Source organism: Carcharodon carcharias, chromosome 18, assembly GCF_017639515.1.
Source record: "Carcharodon carcharias isolate sCarCar2 chromosome 18, sCarCar2.pri, whole genome shotgun sequence".
Classification (NCBI taxonomy): Eukaryota; Metazoa; Chordata; class Chondrichthyes; order Lamniformes; family Lamnidae; genus Carcharodon; species Carcharodon carcharias.
This window is the reverse complement of record NC_054484.1, coordinates 74,310,520-74,332,713: the sequence shown is the minus strand read 5'-3', so window position 1 is coordinate 74,332,713 and position 22,194 is coordinate 74,310,520. Positions and strand designations below refer to the sequence as shown.

The window sequence follows — 22,194 nt, the reverse complement described above, 5'->3', positions numbered from 1 at the left end:
TGGAGAAGTAAGAGAGAATGTGGGGTGAGAGAGAGTGTGGGGGGAGAAAGAGTGGGCGGGGCAGAGAAAAGGTGAGGGGTGAGGGAGAAAGTATGGGAGGGAGAGAGAGTGTGGGAGAGAGAGAGCATAGGGAGAGAGAATGTAGGAGGTGAGAGAATGTTGGGGGAGAGAGAGCTTAGGGGCAAAGAGGGACTGTGGAATAGGAAGAGAGAAAGTGTGGGGGCAGAGACAGAGTGAGGGAGAGAGAGAAAGTGTGGAGAGAGAAGGAGTGTGGGAGATGGGGTTGCCTGAAGGGAAAAGAGAGAGTGCTTGAGGGGGAGTGAGAGTGTGGGGAGGGAGAGAGAGTATGTGGGAGGGGGAGAGAGAAAGGAAAGGGAGAATGTGTGGGGATAGAGAGTATGGGGGACAGAGAGTGTGGGGGGGGGGGAGAGAGAGCATGGGGGAGAGAGAGAACTTCGGGGGAGAAAGAGAGTGGGGGTGAGAGTGTGGGGGGCAGAGGGAGAGAGTGTGGCAGGGAGAAAGAAAGTGTTGGGGGAGAGAGGGAGTTTGGGAAGTGAGAGAGGGAGTGTGGGTGGTGAGAGAGGGAGTGTGGGTGGGAGAGAGAATGTGAGGGGTGGGAAGAATGGTTGGGAGAGAGACAGTGATTCACATTAATTCCTTGGGTTTGATGACCTGTGGATGTGAGAAGTAGTGTAGTGTTTACATTCCCTGCTGGCAGCTTTACATGGAATTTACAGCACAGAAACAGGTCATTTGGCCTACCCCATCTATGCTGGTGTTTATGTTCCACATAAGCCTCCTCCCACCCTTCTTGATCACATCATCAGGGTAACCTTCAGCTTCCTTCTTCCTTGTTTGTTTATTTACTTCCTTGAATGTATCTATACTAGAATCATAAAATGGTTACAGCATAGAAGGAGGCCATTCAGCACATTCTTTGTGTCAGTTCTCTGCATCAGCAACTCAGGTTGTTCTACTCCTTCACCTTTTCCCTGTAGGCTAGTAAAATCTTTTCTCTTCAGATAATTATCCATTTCCCATTTGAAAACTACAATTGAATCTGTCTCCACCACATGCTCAGGCAGTGCATTCCAGATCCAAACCATTTGTTGCATAAAGAGGTTTTTCCTCTTGTCACCTCTGGTTCTTTTGTTAATCACCTTAGGGTTCTCGACCTTCTGCTGATGGGAACAGTTTCTCCCCAATTACCCTCTCCAGACCCCTCATGATTTTGAACACATCTAACAAATCTCCTCTCAATCTTTTCTTCTCCAAGGAGAACAACCCCAGCTTCGCCAACCTAGCCACATAACTGAAGTCTCTCATCCTCGGAACCATTGTTGTAAATTATTTCTGCACCTATTCTAAAACCTTCACATACTTCCCATTAAGGCTGAATCAATATTTTGTGAAGGTTCCTAACTTAATTGCTTTTGTTCTCTGTGCCCCTATGTATAAAGTGCAAGATTCAGCATAATTTATTAATCGCTTTCTCGACCTGTCCTGCCACCTTCAATGATTTATGCAAAAATACACCCAGGTCTCTCTGCTGCTGCATTTCCTTCAGAATTGTACCCTTTGTTTTATGTCACCTCTCCTCGTTCTTCTGACCAAAATGTATCACTTCACACTTCTCTACATTAAATTTCGTTTGCTATTTGTCTGCCCATTCCACCACCCTGTCTATATCCTCTTGAAGTCGATCACTATCCTCCTCACAGTTCAAAATACTTACAAGCCTTGCATCATCTTCAAATTTTGAAATTGTGCCCTCTACACCCAGGTTTAGGTTATAAACATAAATCAAGAAAAGCAGTGATATCTCCATATACTATTCTCCAGTCAGAGTGAGTAGAGTTTTCTGTATTTCATGTTTTTAATAGAATTGAATTAAATAATTAAACAGTTACATAATGAAATTCTAGTTATGCTAAAGACTAATGTTTCAAAAAAAACCACATGCTTAGAAATAGAATACCTACTGGTACATTTTTTTTCACTTAAAAGGCATAATTTTACTGATTTTAAGGACTAAAATGATTAATACATAGGAAAACAATGTAATTGTAGATTTAGAAATGATATGGCCAACACACTTCCTTCGAGCTCCCGCATCTCAAAATTTCCCATTGGACCACTGAGTCCAAGGCTGAATATGTCCAGGAATTACTGCATATGGACATACACTGCTTCAGTATCTGAAGAGTTGTGAATGGTGCTGAACATCGTGCAAATTAGTTGGACAAAATATTAATTCTTAGTGCCTTTCAAGTAAAGTATGAGCTTAGCGCACAGGACACAAAGGAGTGGGTGAGCTCACCTGCTACTCAATACTGGGCTGATTGGCATAGAGCAGGTATGTGCCAAAGGAGTTAAGTGACCTTCCCTTAAAAGGTCACTTAAAAAGGGAAGTTCAGGGTGATGCAGGCTTTAAAACTTTCTCTATTATTGCTCCTTCCTAGCAGTAGGTAGAGGATTACCAATCGAAGGAACAACCCACTCTTAACTTTGAAGATCCCAGGGCATGATGTAGGTGAATCCAGGAGTCAGAAATGCAGGAAACATGACACCATTTCAGTAATTGTCCAAATTAATCCTTCCCTCATATTCTATCATATATACTCCCATAAGCACTGACATATAAACTGACCAACAATATTGCAACAATCCAGCTCTTTGGTGAAGGTAACTATTCTTCTAACATTTGTGTCTCAACAGATGTGGGAAGAATACTGCTGCAGTGCCCTCCCAGGAGAAAACAACAGAGAGTTCACCTAGCCTCAACTTCATAGTCAGGCAACTACCGTAATAGAACCATCCATTCTGAGCAATCTAGCATATGAGGTTGAGGGTAGTGCACTGGGCAATAAACCAAAAAATGTAAGCAGGAGCAAATTGAGGCAATGGGGGAAGAAGAAGTAGTATCAAAACAGAGGGTGAAATCACCTTCATGTACAGCCACAGAGGCTAGTTGTCCTAATCTCCAGAGTTTGTCTTGTAAAAGAAGATTCTTTGAGATCATCAGGGGTTGTCGGACTCAGTGAGGCATGTGTTCAGGATCTACAGGCACAGACTAACTAGAATGGAGGACAACATGTTCACATACATGGGTGCTCAGGCACAGCAGGGAAAATATAGGACTGAACTTCTTTGGAGGAGGATAGGAGTCCCACTGCTGGGGCAGAAAGTGAGAACCAACCTTGATCCAGAAGGCAGTGGCACACTGGGATGGCATTTTGCCAGTGACAGCCAATTAAAAGGAGGCGATCATCACAACCACCCCACCGCCCCCCCCCCCCCCCCCCCCCCCCCCCCACCGCCCGGCACTCAGGAATGCAGCAGCAAGCCCTCCCGACAAAGGCAAACTGCCTGCAGAGGAGAAAAGTGGCCCTTAATTGGGCTCTAATGTGTCTCAATTGACTGCCCAGTGGGTGACCCCATCGCTGAGACTCCTACTGCTAGCAATATGCCACGGTGGCAGGAAGACATCAAGCTCTGCTTTTGACGCATTCCCTACCATATTGTAAGCCCTCCCACCCCCCAGCCTATTGCCTTAGGCTTAGGAGAATTCAGTCAGCATTGAGAGGCTGCCATAGAGGGCTAGCCTGCATATTGTCCCCCTGATTGTGTCGGATGAGGCACCAATATGAGGCAAAAGATTGGTCAGCTTCAGCAATATCATTGCTGCAATGGTGTCTGCTCAACAAGAGGTTAGCAGGCACAGTATAATGGAAGTCTGGGAGCAGGAGACAGACAGTGCTGACAGTGATGTTACTATTTCCCTAGAGAGGAGATTTAGAAACGTTCGGTAGGCCAGTTATGTATTATTGTAACGTTGTTTGGTGTCTCGCTAAGAGGTCTGGAGGCTTGTATGGTTGAACATTTAACAACTCATAACTACATATATCTCCAAGGTACAACCCTACATGGGTGTTGTCTCTATGCTGGCTTCTGATAGGCTACAACTGTCCTCGGTCTACTATCATGTGACTCTCTATATCATACTGTGAGTGGTACTGTTTCCCCAGTTCCACATTAACCCTTACTACCTTGAACACACTTATAAGATATGTATATCCAGTCAAGTACAGTGGTAACCTTGACTGACACTGACAGTGCAATGCCTGCATTGCTGTATGGCTGCAGATCCTTCTGAAGCAGATCATATTACACTGTCTCCTTGGGAAGATAAAACCTTCACAGGCACTGATTTTCTGTAAGGATTAAGAATGTCCAGTGGGTGCCTTCAAGGGGGCAGGTGTCCTCCTCTCACCCCACTACCATCTTAATGCAAACTGTTCTTCCTCTTGCACCAAATAAGCCAGATTCAGTGATATCCCAAAAGGAACCCTCATTTTACTAAAGGGGCCTTCAAATACTCCTCAAATTTTCCAACAGTCAGTGCAACACAATGTCCTTTAATTTTCAGAGAAATGGTGACAGTAGTGTACAACTTGTAGCCTTTCCTTTCAAAATATGTACAATTGAAATGCTACATTACAAACCTTTGTGCCCACTTTTTAATGGGGCAACCTGCACTTGATGTGGAGTTAGCAAAAGTAGAAAAAAGTTGTCAACAACTTACACCCCTATTATAATGCAAACTGCATATTAATGCAGGTGCTACTAATTCCAACCCAGGCACACAACTAGAGGATATATGCAGGCAACAGAATCCAGGCAAAAACCTGAATCACAGGTCAACATTTTCTCCCTAAAAGTTGGTACAATTTAGAAGCTGTGGAGTAGAAAATCACCTCTATGATTTGCATTATATGGTGAATTTTGCTCACTCAAATTATGAAACTACAGAATATGTCATCACTTTCATTCCTTCATGAATAGAAAAAATTTCATCAAATGTGGGACGTAATTTAATTCCTGTTCCCCGAAGCCGGGGTGCTATGTTATTGGGCAGGAGGGTATGGAGTGAAGATCCCACCGTCTTCCTGTCTCCATCCAATTAAGTCCTGGCTGGGAAGGCTTGCGGGTGGCCTTCCAGCCCAGATGCCAATTGAGGCCCTTAAGTAGTCTCTTAAGAGCCTCACCCGCCACTGGTGGTATTCAACCGGCAGTGGGTGGGGAACTCACCATCCGGGAGGCCGCCCAGAAAACCCTGTGGCGTTCTGGGGGGTCTATCGTTCTCAGGCACTCTGTGCCTGATCAAGGGACCTGGCATTGGGAAGAGCTTGCCTCACAGGAAGCCAACTCTGCTGCCTGCTCAGCTAACTGATTACAATATGCAGCCAGCACTAAGATTGAGTTACTGCAAGTCTGAGCAGGGGGTGCAAAATCATGACTGGCCAGCACCACCTAAAGCTATCCTGCACCCTTCAGTCTGTATTTTAGCTGCAGCAGGCGCTTGAACTTGTTGCAGATGAGTGTGTTAGCAAGAAGGGAACTGTAATATGGCACAACATGGCAGAGAGTAGGCTCCAAGATTTTCCAATACTGAGGCCTTGGTCTTGCAGTTGCAGTAGAGAAGAGATGTCATTTATCAGGCCAGGAGGTCCTCCAGACAAACTTTGTAGAAGCAGTGGGGTCAGATAGCTGTGGTGGTCAATGTCAGCAGTCAAGCCCCAAGGACCTAGATATGGTGTCGCAAATAACTCAGTGATCTCACACGAATGGTCAAGGTCAGCAAATGCATCTTCAAATGCCATATCCCACCATATCAACTACTCCACTAGCCTCACACACTGCACCATATCCCCACCACTCATCTATTAACAATCTCTATTAATCACAACTCATACTTAACATTCATAGCTTCACCTCACCCTCACACACTTAGCGCTGCCTCAAGCCTCTCACCCACCTCTCACAGCTCGCGTACACTGTATGTACTATTTAACCATGACACATCACCCAAACACATTGTACCACATTCACTGATACAGTTTCTTCTCTCTTGCAGGGCAAGGTGGTGATTAACCGGAGGAAGCAGCACCTAACAGTGGGACACAGGTACAACTGCATATCCTTACCATAGAGGAAAGAATTGTTGCCATCATTTGAGTGGCTTGGCTGAAATCATCAAAGATGACAGTGTGCTTGTACCTCATTCTTCTTTCCATATCCCACTACATTCTCATCTCACAATCTATTCTGATTTACAAGCTACAGATGGCGTAAGTCTTGGGCCTGAATTTTTCAGTCATTGGGTGCATGCGATTGGCGGGCCCAGGAGTGGCTGGGAAACGGACCTCCAACGGCGATTGGCCCACGACCACGATTTCATGCTGGCTGGCCAATTAACGGGCAGCCAGTGTGAATCGCATGCTGAAAAGCTGAGTGCTGCCGGGGTGGGGGCAGCAAGAGAGTGGGTGACGATGTCACCACGGGCGCAGGTGAACCCTGCAAGAGAGTTTCCTGAAGGCAGGCAGCTGCCTCAGGGAGCTCTAGACATGCAAATAATGAAATAAAGCTGTAAAAAGCTACAAAAAATGTCCATGCATCACAATCAAGCACCTGAAAGCATACCTCATAAAAATGCTGTCCCCAGATATTTATTTTATTTTTATTTCCTAAAGAAAATTTCACCCCGCCCTTGGATGAAGTTTGATGAAAAATGTAAAGGCTGCCTGGCCGATTCGCCTGTCTGCCAACCATAAGTTTGGACGGGCCATGAAAAATCGCAGACAATTATGCCGCTAATGGGTTTAATTGCCCGCTTAATTGTCGGCAGCGCGCTTCTGACTTTTGCGCACACCCGCAAATATCTTGCGAGTGTGTGATGACATTGGGACGCTCGCCTGACATCATCTTACGTGACTTTACGCCTGATCGGATCAGGCGCCTGCCTGCCCACAGGATGTAAAATTCTGCCCTTGCTTTTGCTCCATCCCTTCACCACCATCTTAGATGTCTGCCTTTTTCCTTTCAGATACACACGCATTGCAACCTGGCCAGGCATTGGTGGAAGAGAGGGAGATGGAAAAACAGGAAAACTGTGTTAAAGTCCAATGCAGCTGGTGGCAATGTCTGTTCCCTCAATATGGTGAGATTTGACAAACGTAGCAGACTACGACAAATCTGCTGGACTCTACTACAGGACTCCTCCAGAGCGATCCAAACAGTGGGAGCATTGCTTAAGCTCTTCAAAGGCCTGTTTTTTTGTGGAAACATTTTTTTTAATTCATTCAAGGGCTGTGGGCTTTGCTGGCTGGGCCAGCATTTATTGCCCACCCCTAATTGCCCTTGAGAAGGTGGTGGTGAGCTGCCTTCTTGAACTGCTGCAGTCCATGTGGTGCAAGTACACCCACAGTGCTGTTCGGGAGGGAGTTCCAGGATCTTGACCCAGTGACAGTGAAGGAACGGTGATGTATTTCCAAGTCAGAATGGAGGGAAACTTCCAGGTGGTGGTGTTCCCATCTACTGCCGCCCTTGTCCTTCATTTTTAGTCATTGTGGATTTGGAAGATGCTGTTTAAGGAGCCTTGGTGAGTTTTCTCAGTGCATCTTGTAGATGGTACACACTGCTGCTACTGTGCGTCAGTGGTGGAGGGAGTGAATGTTTGTGGTGCCAATCAAAGCGGGTGGCTTTGTCCATTATATGTATGCTGCGCAGTTTGCACACCATCACCATGAATCATGTGGTTAGCGTATTTTTTAAAAATTCATTCATGGGGTGTGGACATTGCTGGCTGGCCAGCGCTTATTGTCCATTCCTAATTGCTCTTGAGGAGGTGGTGGTGAGCTGCCTTCTTAAACCACAACAGTCCAGGTGGTGAAGTTTCTCCCACAGTGCCTTTTTGTTGGTGGTTTGGTACAACTGAGTGGCTTTCTAGGCCATTTCAGAGGCCAATTAAAAATCAATCACATTGCTAGGGGTCTGCAGTCACATAGGCTAGACCAGATAAGAATAGCAGATTTCCTTCCCTAAAGGACATGAGTCAAATGGGGTTTTATGATCATCCATGGTCATTATTACTGCCACTTGCTTTTTATCCCACACTTTATTTTGCTGAATTTTTAAATTCCCAAAGTGCCGTGATGTGATTTGATCACAAGGCTCCAGGCCATGGCTGTACATAACAACTATGTATTGCACTCCCTTGCCACCCTGTGCCACCCTCTTGTTTGTCATGGTGGCTCAACTGCAGATGGTACAGTAAACTACCACAGAATTAAGGTATCATGACTGCTGCAAGGGTACTAGGCACTTACCTGCATGATTTGCTATGTATGGTCGTACACCAATTAGACATTGAGGAACTGGAAATCCTTCCAGTTGAGGTACATTTCAGGATTGTCATGCAGCACACGTGTGCAGGCAGTACCATCCTCATAAAATCACGTTCTCACTCCAACTGCTTGTCTCTGGCAGCCGAGAATGCAATATATTTAGCTTTATTGGTATACAGAGCATCAGTGACCTACCTGATGCAACACTGGATGGCAAATTGGGAGATTATGCAAATATCCTGTGGTCCAGCCTGGCAAGAACAAATGCATAAAGGTTTATGGCTACAGTCACTGGCAATATGGCACTTGCCCTGCCCAAGCTTATGGCTGCAGCAGGCAGAAGATTCTAATGTGGACTTCCTTAGTGAAGCAGAAACATCTGACACACTGTTCCTCACTGAGGTTCAAGTTGGGGATTGCTTTCTGAATGCCCTGAGTGGATATAGCCTCCTGCTATGAGCCCTTCTCCACTTCCTCCTCCTCACTCTTCCAACAGCTTGTCCTGCACTGTGCTGCCTCTGCTTATTCTCTCTGTCATGCTGAAGGCCAAGAGAGGAATACAAACTACTGCATCCATAACTGGGAGCAAGTGACCTATGCAGAATCCTTGAAATCAGGACAAAATCATTGAGAATGTGCCATACTACTCCCTGTAGGCTTCAATGACATTGGAAACCACCAAACACTTCTACAGTTGCAACAACAGCCAGTAGAACACAATCAGCAACTAATCTGAAAGTAGTTGATGATCCCTTTGAATAGCACTGATGTAGGCCTGTTTCTGCTACTGAACATGCATTAAGCTGTGCAAGGTTAAGAGAGTGCACTAGCTGGAACATTGAGTTCCAACATTACAACATTGCTGATTGGTGTCACAATCTGCCTATTCAGCTTACTTTCGATGGACACACTCTGTGCACAAGCTATTGCCCTCACCAGTAGTGTGTGGCACGCAATGCCGACGCCATTTTGGAGGCAAAGCATCACCTGTTGTGCTAAAAAATACAGATGCAGTGCATCTGATTTTTGAGGCCTCTATCTTGCATTCAGATTGGGTAACAAAAGTTTGTTTTATAAGTCTCCTGTATAGTAGCAATAGCTGCTAGAAATCCTGAATTAATTTCTTATTCTAGACAGGTATCAGTGCAGTGCTGACACGTGATTATATATTCAAAGTGAGAAGCTAGCAATCCATGAAAAATTCTTCATTGGTTAAAGTCTGATTCTTTAGGTTTTTCCTAACACACCACTTGCTGGTGTCATGCTTTTCTTTGGCTCATCAATGTGTCAGTTGTTGCATAAGCCGTGTTGTATTACCCTGCATCTGCAGCTGACTGAATCTCAAAGACAAAGAGTCCTTCTGTGGAAGTCAATGAGAACAAGATTGCCATCTTGCTGCAGTATGATGCGTGGGTGAGGGAGTGTTGCTAATTGTAGACTACATCATTTATCATTACTGGGAAGAGCCTATAGTGACGCAGTTCTATTTCATAAGGTAAAGATCTGTATGAATTTCAAAAATCACATTAATTCTCAGAATTCGCTTTTCAAATATAGTCCCTTGCTTGCATCAATTTAAGATCAGCATTATATTTTCTAAATCAATCAGAAACTCTTTTTTGGGTGTACTGGATTGATTTGAAATTCATTCTGTTAATAGTTTGTCCCTACTGTTTCTTCATTGCTGCCATCTTTAAAGTATCGATGATTATTAGTATAAAACTTTTTACAATCCAAAATGTTTCTTGTACATTGATTACATTTCAGCACAGGTGCACAACATCTAGTTTTCATGTTTATGTTTCGTTATATTTTGCTATAATCTCCTATCTTTCAATATGAACACAGAAGTTTCCTTAACATGAAGTCGGATGAGATTAAGTTCTGGTGGATTTTCATGTGCAATGCCATTTGTTTTCACAACAATAATTAATTGACATAAAAGGCAAATTTATGAGATGAAATCTCTCTTAAAATTACATTCAAGTCACAATTTCAGTTTAGAACAATTTAAAACCAAGGGCTGGAATTTTATGGAGGTGGCGGAAGTTCCACCGCCATGGACATAAGTAGAAGGTGACCTTGCTTGGGCGTGTGGCAGGACTCGGGGCTGCATTTTGCCAGTGGCCACCAATTAATCGGCTGTTGTTGGGTCTACTGCCCTATTAATGACAGTGGCCCACCCTCAGGAGCTGCTGGTCCCATCACAGGAGGTGGGTAGCTCAAAAGCACCGCCAATAACGGTGGTCATTGCTGGGGCTGCACCTGGAGGATGAGGGTGCATTGATGGTGCTGTGCCCTCGAAGACAGCTAAGTGGGCTCTGGGGGTGCCAGCACCAGGCCAGCAGGCAGGCCCTGGTGAAGGGTTAGGGGTTGCTGAGAGCAAACGGCACTGTTGCACTAGGGCGGCCATTGCCACTGGGGTGGGGGCGGGGGTCCTTTGCGGGCAATTAAGTGTCCAAAAAGAAGGCCTTCCCACCCCCTAGAGTCCACTGGTAGGCTGCCAAGGTTTACCTGCTATACTCCCAATGCAGCAGTGGGCCCTCTCTACGTGGGCAAAATGCCATTGTGACTGGAACTGGCCCTTATTAGCCAATTAAGCAGCTCAAATGCGCTCCTGGTGGGTGACCAACAGTTTTCTCACTGCTGGCTAAATGGTACGGAGATAGGAGGATTCTATCATCCTATCAAATGCCTTCCAGCACCATTTTGCCTGCCTTCTTGCCTTCCAACCTGTCATCATTGGTCCAGAAATTCTGGCCAAGGCTTTAAAATTCTAGGGGGATTTTACCAACCTCTTGTCATAACTCTAGCAGAAGAGTCACATTGTCACCCTGTAGATTCCAGTATGGTATCCCAAAAGAGTTATGGCAGGAGACCACAGGAGTGTTTTGGGTTCAAGCCTTTGGCTGACCTGATGGTTCATTAGGTAAATACTTCACCTGAAAGATTGTCAGACCCCAGCTTCAATCTTTCCTTGGCTCCATATATTTTGCCAGGGCTAACAAGGGAGGTCTGAGTGGGATGCACCCCAATGCTTATTCTTTATATATGTGCAATTTATACATTAAAGACTTGGGATGAAGAGACGTTTTACAGCCAAATTTGCTCCTGATACAAAGATAGGTGTTCAAACAGTCTGCAAAGGGATATAGATAGGTTAAGTGAGTGGGCAAAAATTTAGCAGATGGAGTATAATATGAGAAAATGTGAGGTTGTCCATTTTGGTGGAAAGAGTATCACAGAATCACAGAATCACACAGTGCAGAAGAGGCTCTTCGGCATATCGAGTCTGCACTGGCACGTGAGAAACTCCTAATCTACCTACCTAATCCTATTTACCAGCACTTGGCCCATAGCCTTGAATGTTATGATGTGCCAAGTGCTCATCCAGGTACTTTTTAAAGGATGTGAGGCAACCCACCTCCACCACCCTCCCAGGCAGCGCATTCTAAACCGTCACTACCCTCTGGGTAAAAACGTTTTTCTCCCTAAACCCCTTGCCCCTCACCTTGAACTTTTGTCCCCTTGTGACTGACCCTTCAACTAAAGGGAACAGCTGCTCCCTATCCACCCTATCCATGCCCCTCATTAACTTGTACACCTCAATCAGGTCGCCCCTCAGTCTTCTCTACTCCAGCGAAAACAACCCAAGTCTATCCAACCTCTCTTCATAACTTAAACATTTCATCCCAGGCAACATCCTGCTGAATATCCTCTGCTCCCCCTCCAGTGCAATCACATCCTTTCTATAATGTGGTGACTAGAACTGAACACAGTACTCCAGCTGTGGCCTCACCAAGGTTCTATAGAACTCCAACATGATCTCCCTACTTTTGTAATCTATGCCTCGATTGATAAAGGCAAGTGTTCCATATGCCTTTTTCACCACCCCACTAACATGCCCCTCTGCCTTCAGAGATCGATGGACACACATGCCAAGGTCCTTTGTTCCTCAGAACTTCCTAGTGTCATGCCATTCTTGAATACTTCCTTATCAAATTACTTCTTCCAAAGTGTATCACCTCATACTTTTCAGGGTTAAATTCCATCTGCCACTTACCTGCCAATTTGACCATCCCATCTATATCTTCCTATAGCCCAAGACACTCAACCTCACTGTTAACCATCTGGTCAATCTTTGTGTCATTCGCAAACTTACTAATCCTACCCCCCACATAGCCATCTATGTCGTTTTTATAAATGACGAATAATAGGGGACCCAGCACAGATCCCTGTGGTATGCCACTGGACACTGGCTTCCAGTCACTGAAGCATCCTTCTGTCATCACCCTCTGTCTCCTACAACTAAGCCAATTTTGAATCCACTGTGGTGGCCTAGGCAACTACAGGGAGCCCGTTTGGTGCTGTAAGGGTTAATGAGAAGTTGAATTGTATGTCTAGGCCTAAGAGAAAAATACTCCAACCTTGAGAAACAATACCATCTTGTCTGACCACAGTTGTAGGATGAGCCCTGAGACATTCCATTTTGTTCATTCTCAGGCCGAATGTAATCAGGGTTGTGATAAGCAACTGCGTAACCAAACACCTGCTGTGCTGGGAATGAAAATTTACTGAATATGGATTGGTCAATTAACTTATGCAAATAAATGGATAGGTTTGTGCAAAATTTGGCTGTAAAAATGCTTTTAACATGTCTGCGTGTATTCTGCTACGAGATGGTACAATAGCTCTCCTTGTATTGTCTGCCTTGTGCACAAGTAATAAACAGGGTTTTTAAGTTCTAAATGATGCCTTGGTGTGATTAATCTCCGACAGTTTCTTGGAGGTTCCACTGAGATGACTAACCCCTAGGGTTGGGTCACGGAACGCCAGTGTTAGGACCTCGCGGTTCAAGGACTCCTCAGTCCGCGGCAGCCCGATTTGGGCTTCTGGGGTTCGTTGACCCGTGATCTGCCTTCGCCTGCCTGTGGCTGACTCTTAGGGTAAGTCATCTATTTAAGTGTTTAGGAGATTAGTTGTTGCAGTCCAGGACCGCTCTGGCCAGAATATACTCGGGGTTGGAGCCCTGGAGTTTAGGTTTAGTTTTGGTATATAGTCGGGGTTGGAGTCCCTGGAGTTTAGGTTTAGTTTTGATATATACTTGGGGTTGGAGCCCCTGGAGTTTAGGTTTGGTTTTAGTATATACTCGGGGTTGGAGCCCCTGGAGTTAGGTTTAGTTTTAGTATATACTCGGGGTTGGAGCCCCTGGAGTTTAGGTTTAGTTTTAGTATATACTCGGGGTTGGAGACCCTGGAGTTTAGGTTTAGTTTTAGTATATACTCGGGGTTGGAGCCCCTGGAGTTTAGGTTTAGTTTTAGTATTTACTCGAGGTTGGAGTTCCTGGAGTTTAGGTTTAGTTTTCGTATATACTCGGGGTTGGAGCCCCTGGAGTTTAGGTTTAGTTTTAGTATATACTCGGGGTTGGAGCCCCTGGAGTTTAGGTTTAGTTTTAGTATATACTCGGGGTTGGAGCCCCTGGAGTTTAGGTTTAGTTTTAGTATATACTCGGGGTTGGAGCCCCTGGAGTTTAGGATATACTTGGGCTCGGTAGTGCCTCTAGTTGGTACTGAGTGTGTGTATGTGTGATTGCAGCTCGGGGTCCTGGAACCCTTGAGCAAGTGAGTGGGCTGATTGATGAAAGTAGATTGTGGGTCAGGGATCCGCCAAGGGCTAAGTAGATTACGGGTTGGGGACCCGCCAAGGACTGGCCTTTCTTAGTTATTAGATAGAGAATGGGTAATATGGCATCAAAGAAACCCCAGGTTCCCCCCCCACAGGGAACCCCAAATGCTTATAAGGATGTTCATTATGGACCTGAAAGTGTCCAACATGTTTCTGAATGGGTTAAGTGGACTCATGGTAAGGGAGAGAGCTTCCCACCAGATGGAACTTTTAATCGGGATAGAATTGAGCGCTTAGCATATGTTTTAAGGGAGGTGGAGAAGTCGGGTAAGAAGAAGGTTGGTTGGCCTGCGTATGTCCAGTGGAAGGATGAAATGCAGAGGCGGGCAGAAGAGTCGAGGAAAAGGAGTCAAGAATGTGAGAAAAGGCGAAAGCAGGTCGATAATAAAGAGAAGTCCAGAATCCTGGTCGCGCAGCAAATCGCACAGCCCCCAGCGCCTCTGTTGTCCGATGATGAACTCAGTCATCGGGACTGGTCTGTCTACCGGTCCCCTCCCCCTTATGATGATCATGAACAGGTTCGACCCCAGGTTGTGGCTGCCCAGCTGGCTTCGCCGCCCCCTGGGAGCGCGCCAGAACCTGATCCAGCGTACAAACCCAATCCCGCTCCCAACAGAGACAGCACTCGGCTTCAGGCCTCGCAACCGACCCTTCGCTCTCCGGCACCCCGTTGCAGCAGCCAATGAGAGCATACCCTAATCCTACAGGGGGTCAGATGCAAGTCTACCTTCCATGGACACCTTCCAAATTACGTGCAATTGTTGAATCCTCCCCCGACCCTAAAGAGGGAGTTGAGAAGTTTATACAGAAACTCGAAATTCTCCGTAAATGTCATAATACTAATTGTAATGATATAGATATGGTTCTTGATACTTGTTTGGGTACCCAGTGTTGGTGACCAATTCAGGAAAACAGTGAGTGGCCACTGCCCAGCCCTGACCCTCTTACTGCGGATCAGGAGACACAACTCTGGCAGCGCATTTGTGCAGCCGTGAGGAAGGCTTATCCTGATGTAGCTGACTACATCAATTCACAATACAGTGCAAAAGCCCGACGAGGATGTTTGTGATTGTGCTGAATGATTCCGTACTATTTTTAAAAAATGTTCTGGTGTTAATCCTCAGGATTCTGTTCTGGCTCTTGTTAATGCGCCTGTACAGGGATTGCAGCCTGATCTTAAGAAAGCCTTTACCCTTAATTGCATTGGGTGGGAAGGTAAGGAAAATCTTCAAGAAATTATTAGCACCCTCCAACATTGTGAGCGCCAGTTGAACCACTGCCAGAAACCCCCAAAGAAAGGAAAAATGGCACTGGTGTTAGACGTTCCAGCAGCACCAGTAGCAGCGCCTCCAGTGGCTCTGCCTGCTGCTTCACTCACAGTGCCCATGCTGGCACCGGCCCCTGTATTTTACACTGCCCCTCAATTAGCCTCTCAGTTGCCCAACTTTTACAATTGCCAGCCCCAAACTGTTATGTGGCCTCGGAATATGTGGCAGCCTAATTGGAACCAGGGTGCCCAGGGGAACCGATGGCGAGGGAGAGGGAGAGGGAGAGGCCGCCAGGTGGGACCAAAAGGGGGCGGCTGCTTGACTTGTTCTAACTGTGGCCAGGAGGGTCATTGGGCTCGTACCTGCCCTCGGCTACCTGCAGTTCCCCTGCAGGCGGCAAACTCAGCAGACGCCGGCCCCTGCCCCTCAACCAATCCCTTATTCTGCCCCTCAAACGTTCCCCTACTCGGTAGCTAATCCATTTGGGGGTATGACACAATAGAGTTGCCGCACCCTTTTACCTCTCATTAACGTTGAGGAACCCACTATCCATTTGTCTGTTAATTGCCATCTCTTGAATTTCCTTATTGATACTGGAATGAATTATTCTACCCTTCGGCCTGTCGAGGCACCTGATGTCACCCCTCTAGGGGCTTTTGCACTGTATTGTCTCGGGACAACCGCTTTCACTGCCAGTTTCCAAAGAAGTGCCCTTTGACCTGAACGGAAGGAAAGGGTCCCATCGATTCTTCTTTGGGGCTGACGTCCCAGTCAATCTTTTGGTCGTGATCTCCTCTGCAAACTCAGTTGCACTTTAGACTGCTCTAATAATTCTATCACTCTTCAAGTTCCTGAGTCCGCTTACTCCACAGTCATCGGCTTTTTACAGGAAGATACTTTGCGCCATCCTCACGTTTGGTGGTGGAATTTCGGACATTGTGATTTATCCGAGAAACTCAAGACTGTGTTACTCCAGCTTCTGACTGACTGCCGTGTTTCCGCTGTGATAGCCATCCACCCGGCACTGCAGCACTGGCTTCAGGAGCTTCATTGCATGGTGCACTGCGCTGCCTGCTCAGATCATTAGTATGCCCATGAGCTAACAGGCCATTTGGGTGTGTGCTATCTCCTTTCTATATCTTCCCTTTGCGTGGGGCCTGAAGGGGTTGCTGGTTCCATGTCCCTTCCTCTAACTGCCCAACCACTTTTCCATGCCCGGGATGTTGTGCCTCATGTTACTCTCTGTGCCTCCGTTGGTTATCAGGCCAGGGACCTTGGTCCTATGGTGTACCGCCTTCAGTGCACAGATCCCCAATCATCTGTGGAATTGATAGATGGTTACCTGAATATCTATGATCAGGCTATCCAATTTTTTCCCTCCATGCCCCTTGAGTATCCTGCCTATTTTCAGCACTATGCTCTAGGTAATGTAATCACTGGTTCCCTCAATGCCTTGATATCTATCCTCGATACCTTGTGGGCAAAGGGTCCTAATGATGTTGGTCAGGTATTATCAACAGAACTTTTTTGGTGCGTTTGGATCCCAAAACTCCTCCCTCAGAAAGCTCAGTACCCTCTTCATCCCGAAGCGCTGGAAGGCATAAAGCCTGTCCTTCAAGACCTTTTAAACTCCAGTGTTATTGTTCCCACTGTTAGCCCCTGCAAAACTCTTATACTCCCTGTGTGAAAACCAGGCAAAAATACCTGGCGGTTTTTCCAGGACTTGCGGGTGGTAAATGCTTGTGTGATCCCAGCCTGTCCAGTAGTAGCTAACCCGGCTACTATTCTTACCTGTGTTCCCCCTAACTCCACTTGTTATACTGTTGTTGACCTCTGTGGAGCCTTTTTCTCCATACCCATACACCCTGACTCTCAGTTTCTCTTCACTCTCACCTTTTATGGTACTTAGTATATATGGACTTGGTTGCCCCAGGGGTATACGGAGAGCGCAACCATTTTCTCCTGTGCCCTGCAGGCTGATCTCGCCAATGTCTCCTTCCCCGGAGGTTCTACTCTCCTCCAGTACGTCGATGACTTGCTTCTTTGCTCTCCGTCTGAGCAAACTTGTCTCGACGACTCCCTCACCCTTTTGAAAGCCTTAGCTCATAAAGGCCATAAGGCCTCCTGTGAAAAGTTACAGTTTAGCTGATCCCATGTTGAGTATTTGGGCCATGTTCTCGATGGCCCCACTCGACTCCTATCCAAACGCCGTGTCGACAGCATTATCTCCCTTCCCCTTCCCTGCGTTAAAAAGAATCTGACTCATTTTCTTGGCATGACGGGGTATTGTCGGCAGTGGATCCCTAATTATGCGGAACTCACTAGGCCCTTGCAGGATCTCGCCCTCTCTTCTGCCCCGAGGACCTCGCTTGGGAGTCAGACTCCCAAGCTGCTTTCGCGGCTCTCAAGACAACCCTTATTTCTGCCCCCGCCCTCAGCCTTCCAGATTACACTAAACCTTTTCACGAATATGTTCACGAGCATTGTGGCTTTTCACAGGGGGTACTTACCCAGATGCCCAGCAACCGGTTGCTTACTACAGTACTCGCTTAGATCCTGTTGCGCGTGGTTATCCCTCCTGTATTCGATCCGTTGCGGCAGCCTACCTTGCTGTCGTCGCCGCCCAGTCCCTTACCCTTGGGTACCCTGTTGTTCTGCATGTTCCCCATGCAGTCGTGGCTCTCCTTAACCGTTCGGCTACCCAACATCTTACCGCTGCCCGCGTCACCCGCTATGAGACAGCCCTTTTAGAGGATCCGTCATTAACTATTGTACGATGCACCACCCTCAACCCTGCTACCCCGTTACCCACGGAGGAAGATGGCGAGCTTCATGATTACTCCACTATTGTCCGGCACTCCACCCTACCTTGCCCAGATCTGCAGGATCATCCTCTGTTAAATCCCTTCCTCATCCTTTTTGTCAATGTCTCTTCTACTTGATCACCGAGCAGTGATTTACTTACCGGCTATGTTATCTGTGACTCTTACTCTGTTATTGAAGTATCTCGTCTCCTGCCATCCTGCTCTGCCCAGGCCACTGAACTTTTCGCCCTTACACAAGCTTGCATACTTGCTGCCAAATGATCAGCCAATATCTATACTGACTCTCGAAACGCTTTCAGTGTGACTTTGGGCAACTTTGGAAGCGCCGGGAACACCTCACATCAGCAGGAACCCCCATCCGCCATGGGCAACTCATTGCTAATCTTTTAACAGCTATCCAGCTCCCCTCCTCCCTTGCTGTTATTAAATGCTCTGCTCATACACAGGGCAATGATTTTGTTTCTCAAGGTAATGATAGGGCTGACCGTGCCCCCTGTGCGGCCGCGGCCTGTCTCACTGGGCCTGTGGTTCCCCTTTGTTATCAGGCTGCAACCCCTTCTCCTGTAGCTAGTCTAACTGATCTTATTCACTTGCAGTCACAGGCATCTACCTGTGAACAAAACAGTTGGACTCAAGCATCGTGCGCACAATGTTCTGACGGCCTCTGGATTTCTTCTGATGGCCGTGCTGTTGCCCCTGCTTCACTCCTGCCCTGGATTGCCTGCATGTAACATTCATTTACCCATGCGGGCAATGGGGGGATGAACAGAATGGCACAGTAGATGTGGTTTGCGCCTGGGTTTTTCGCTATGGCAGCTCAAATAGCTTCACAATGTCTGCTTTGTCAATGACATAACCCAGGCCAGACGCCCACAGTGATTGCTGGTATGGGACCCCAACCATGGGGCCCATTTGTACACCTACAAATGGACTTTATACAAATGCCTAAATGTATGGGATATAATTATGTTTTAGTTATATTATGTTCGTTCACACGATGGGTGGAGGTGTATCCCACCCAACAAAATGATGCTATTATTGTTGCAAAATTGTTGTTGTGTGAATACATACCCAGGTCTGGGATACCAGAGATTTTATCAAGTGATAATGGGCCTCATTTTATCGCTAAGTGATAAAGGAACTGTTGAAGGCCTTACAATGCAACCATCACCTTTCCTGCCCATACCACCCCCAGTCTACTGGGGCGGTGGAAAGACAAAACAGTATTCTGAAAAATAAATTAGCTAAATTATGTGAAGAAACCGGTTTGAAATGGCCTGCAGCTCTACCCCTGGTGCTCATGACTACGTGCTCTCACCCTAACCGTACCACCTCCCTTTCCCCTTATGAAGTTGTAATGGGACATCCTATGCACCTCCCAATAGCCCCAAGTTTGTCTGCTAGGGAAATGACATCCACGCTATGGATGAGGGAATGATTACATATTGTATAGCGCTTATTAATTCTCTCAAAAGCTTGCATACGCAGGTAGTAGAAGCTCAGAAAAAGCTCACCATTGAAGATTGCCATCAATACCAGCCAGGGAACCTAGTACTGGTTAAGACCTTCAGGAGAAAGAACTGTTTGGAACCTCGATGGGATGGATCTTTCCAAGTCCTGATCACCACCCTCATGGCTGTGAAGGTTGAAGGATGATCCTTGTGGATCCATGCATCGCCGTCAAGCGGACACTGACCATGGATGGAAGTGCTTGTGCAGGAACTTTAACTGAGCCGTCAGAATGCTGACTCTGATTTGGATCCTGTCCTGCGCGGTCCTTGCGGGGGCATGGACTACCAATTCTGCAGTTCAATGAATGCAGGCCGTCGCCTCGCAAGTCAATCAAACTAAATTTTGGATTTGTACTCATTTTCCTGTTAACCCCTCCTCCTCAGAGATGCATTTTCTGGCTTTCCCCTCAGATTCTACATGGTCCCTAGGTAATACAGGGGTCCTCATTCATCGAACACCCATTTGGAGATGGGAGCCCACCTTTGTGGTTGTTAAGGGCCTGGCCTGGCTATGTGTTAGGAGAAATTATACCAAGGGTAGTACTCGGGTGGGTGAATTGCCATTGGGTTCCTGTGCCTACCTTGCTGAATATGACCACCAGGAGGGTCGATTTCGGTTCCACAACCAGCCTGGTCCTATGACCGCCTTTTGGGGTGCAAGGCCAATGAGATGGTATGTCTTTTGCAGGTCCCGAAATCTGATGCTAATCTCACATACTTTAACATGAATGGGTGTGATTGCCAAGATTATACAATCTCACCTCAAATAATTGCACCTCCACTTGGGCCTCTAATGGCTGCTACATTGAAGAATCTGAGCCTTGCAATTACAAAAATCAGTCTGGTTGCCCCGACTTGTTGGCCCAGCGAGCACTGCGATTCAGTCGGACCTGCCATGTCCGCTGGTATGCCCAGATGAATTCTTCTTTCGTTTGGAAGTGGCTTAAATTTTGCCAAAATTCCACTTATTGGTACCCTACCCTTGTCTGCAATGGCTCATTCTGGCTTTGTATAAAACCCTAAACAAAAACAGAATTACCTGGAAAAACTCAGCAGGTCTGGCAGCATCGGCGGAGAAGAAAAGAGTTGACGTTTCGAGTCCTCATGACCCTTCGATGTATAAAACCCTCCCTGTCAATTGGGCAGGCACCTGCACCATTGGCTATATTGTCCCTGAGGCCTTTGGGGTCAAACGCCTTACCATCCACTCTCTCCACAACGATCTAGGGCCTGGGAGGCGTCATAAACAATCAACCTGGAACCCGCATGTCACCTGCAACACTGGATTCCACAAATTTGTCCGCCTCCTCATCCCAGGTCTAGGGGTCCCGGAGCTGGAAAAGGCCATTATTTATATTTCCGCTACAATGGAACTTACTGAGAATAAAACTGTTGACGCCATTCAGAGTCTGCAGTTGGAAGCTAAGTCCCTTTCCAAGGTTGTCCTCCAGAACCGTATGGCCCTGGATTTCCTGCTAGCAGCGCAGAGGGGAGTCTGTGCAGCTATTAATGAAACATGTTGTTTCTACGTTACCAAGGACCAGAGAATTGAGACTGATGTACATTTCATTCAGGACCAAGTGCGCCTCCTCCATGCAGTTGCCCAGGAAAAATCCTTTGGCTGAAGGGTGTGGCTCCCTAATTTCGGTGGGTGGTTTGGGGGTCTTTTCAAAACCCTCCTCAAATACCTTGTCATAGGTGCCCTGCTCATTGTCCTGTATGTAGTTATTCAGCTTGTCCTCTGTTGCACCGCTCTGTCTGCTGACTACAGAATCTCCAGAGTCCTGGTGGCAAGCCAGCTATCTATTCCCTCCCTCTCCTCAGGAATCAGGACCCCAGTGAGGATGAAGCCCGGCGACTAGGATACAAAGAACTTGGCTAAGGGTGGTGGGTTGTCCTTTTAGGACAAAAGGGGAGAAGTGTGGTGGCCTAGGCAACTGTAGGGAGCCCATTTGGTGCTGGAAGGGTTAATGAGAAGTTGAATTGTATGCCTAGGCCTAAGAGAAAAATACTCCAATCTTGAGAAACGATACCATCTTGTCTGACCACAGTTTTAGGATGAGCCTGAGACATTCCATTTTGTTCTTTCTCAGGCCGAATGTAATCAGGGTTGTGATAAGCAACTGCATTACCAAACATCTGTTGTGCTGGGAATGAAAATTTACTGAAATATGGATTGGTCAGTTAATTTATGCAAATAAGCGGATAGGTTTGTGCAAAATTTGCTGATTGGCTGTAAACAAGTCTGCGTGTATTCTGCTACGAGACAGTGCAGTAGCTCTCATATTGTCTCCCTTGTGCACAAATAATAAACGGGGTTTCTAAGTACTAAATGATGTCTTGGTGTGATTAATCTCCGACACCACCTTATCAAATTACCCTGTATCCCATGTGCATTTGCCTTCTTTATAAGTCTCCCATGTGGGACCTTGTCAAAGGCTTTGCTGAAATCCATATAAACTACATCAACTACACTACCCTCATCTACACACCTGGTCACCTCCTCAGAAAATTCAATCAAATTTGTTCGGCATGACCTCCCTCTGACAAACCCATGCTGACTATCCCTGATCAAACCTTGCCTCTCCAAGTGGAGATAGATTCTCTTCTTCAGAATTTTCTCCAGTAGTTTCCCTACCACTGACGTGAGACTCACTGGCCTGTAGTTCCTTGGACTATCTCTACAACCCTTCTAAAATAGTGGAACCATATTAGCTGT

General features: G+C 46.5%; 1 long non-coding RNA gene across 4 annotated transcripts in view; it reads left to right on the top strand.

Moving 5' to 3' along the window:
• The window catches only part of LOC121290398, a 44,768-nt gene extending 22,960 nt beyond the window's left edge, over nt 1–21,808 (top strand). Inside the window, exons 4-6 of one of the 4 annotated variants that reach the window (XR_005945802.1) lie at nt 2,719–2,805; nt 5,918–5,967; nt 19,440–21,808. This is a non-coding gene — a long non-coding RNA (uncharacterized LOC121290398). Of the gene's footprint in view, nt 1–2,718; nt 2,806–5,917; nt 5,968–6,886; nt 7,150–19,439 lie in introns of those variants that run through there. The other 3 variants (XR_005945801.1, XR_005945799.1, XR_005945800.1) reach the window with 3 other exon arrangements.
• The last annotated feature ends 386 nt before the right edge of the window (nt 21,809–22,194 follow it).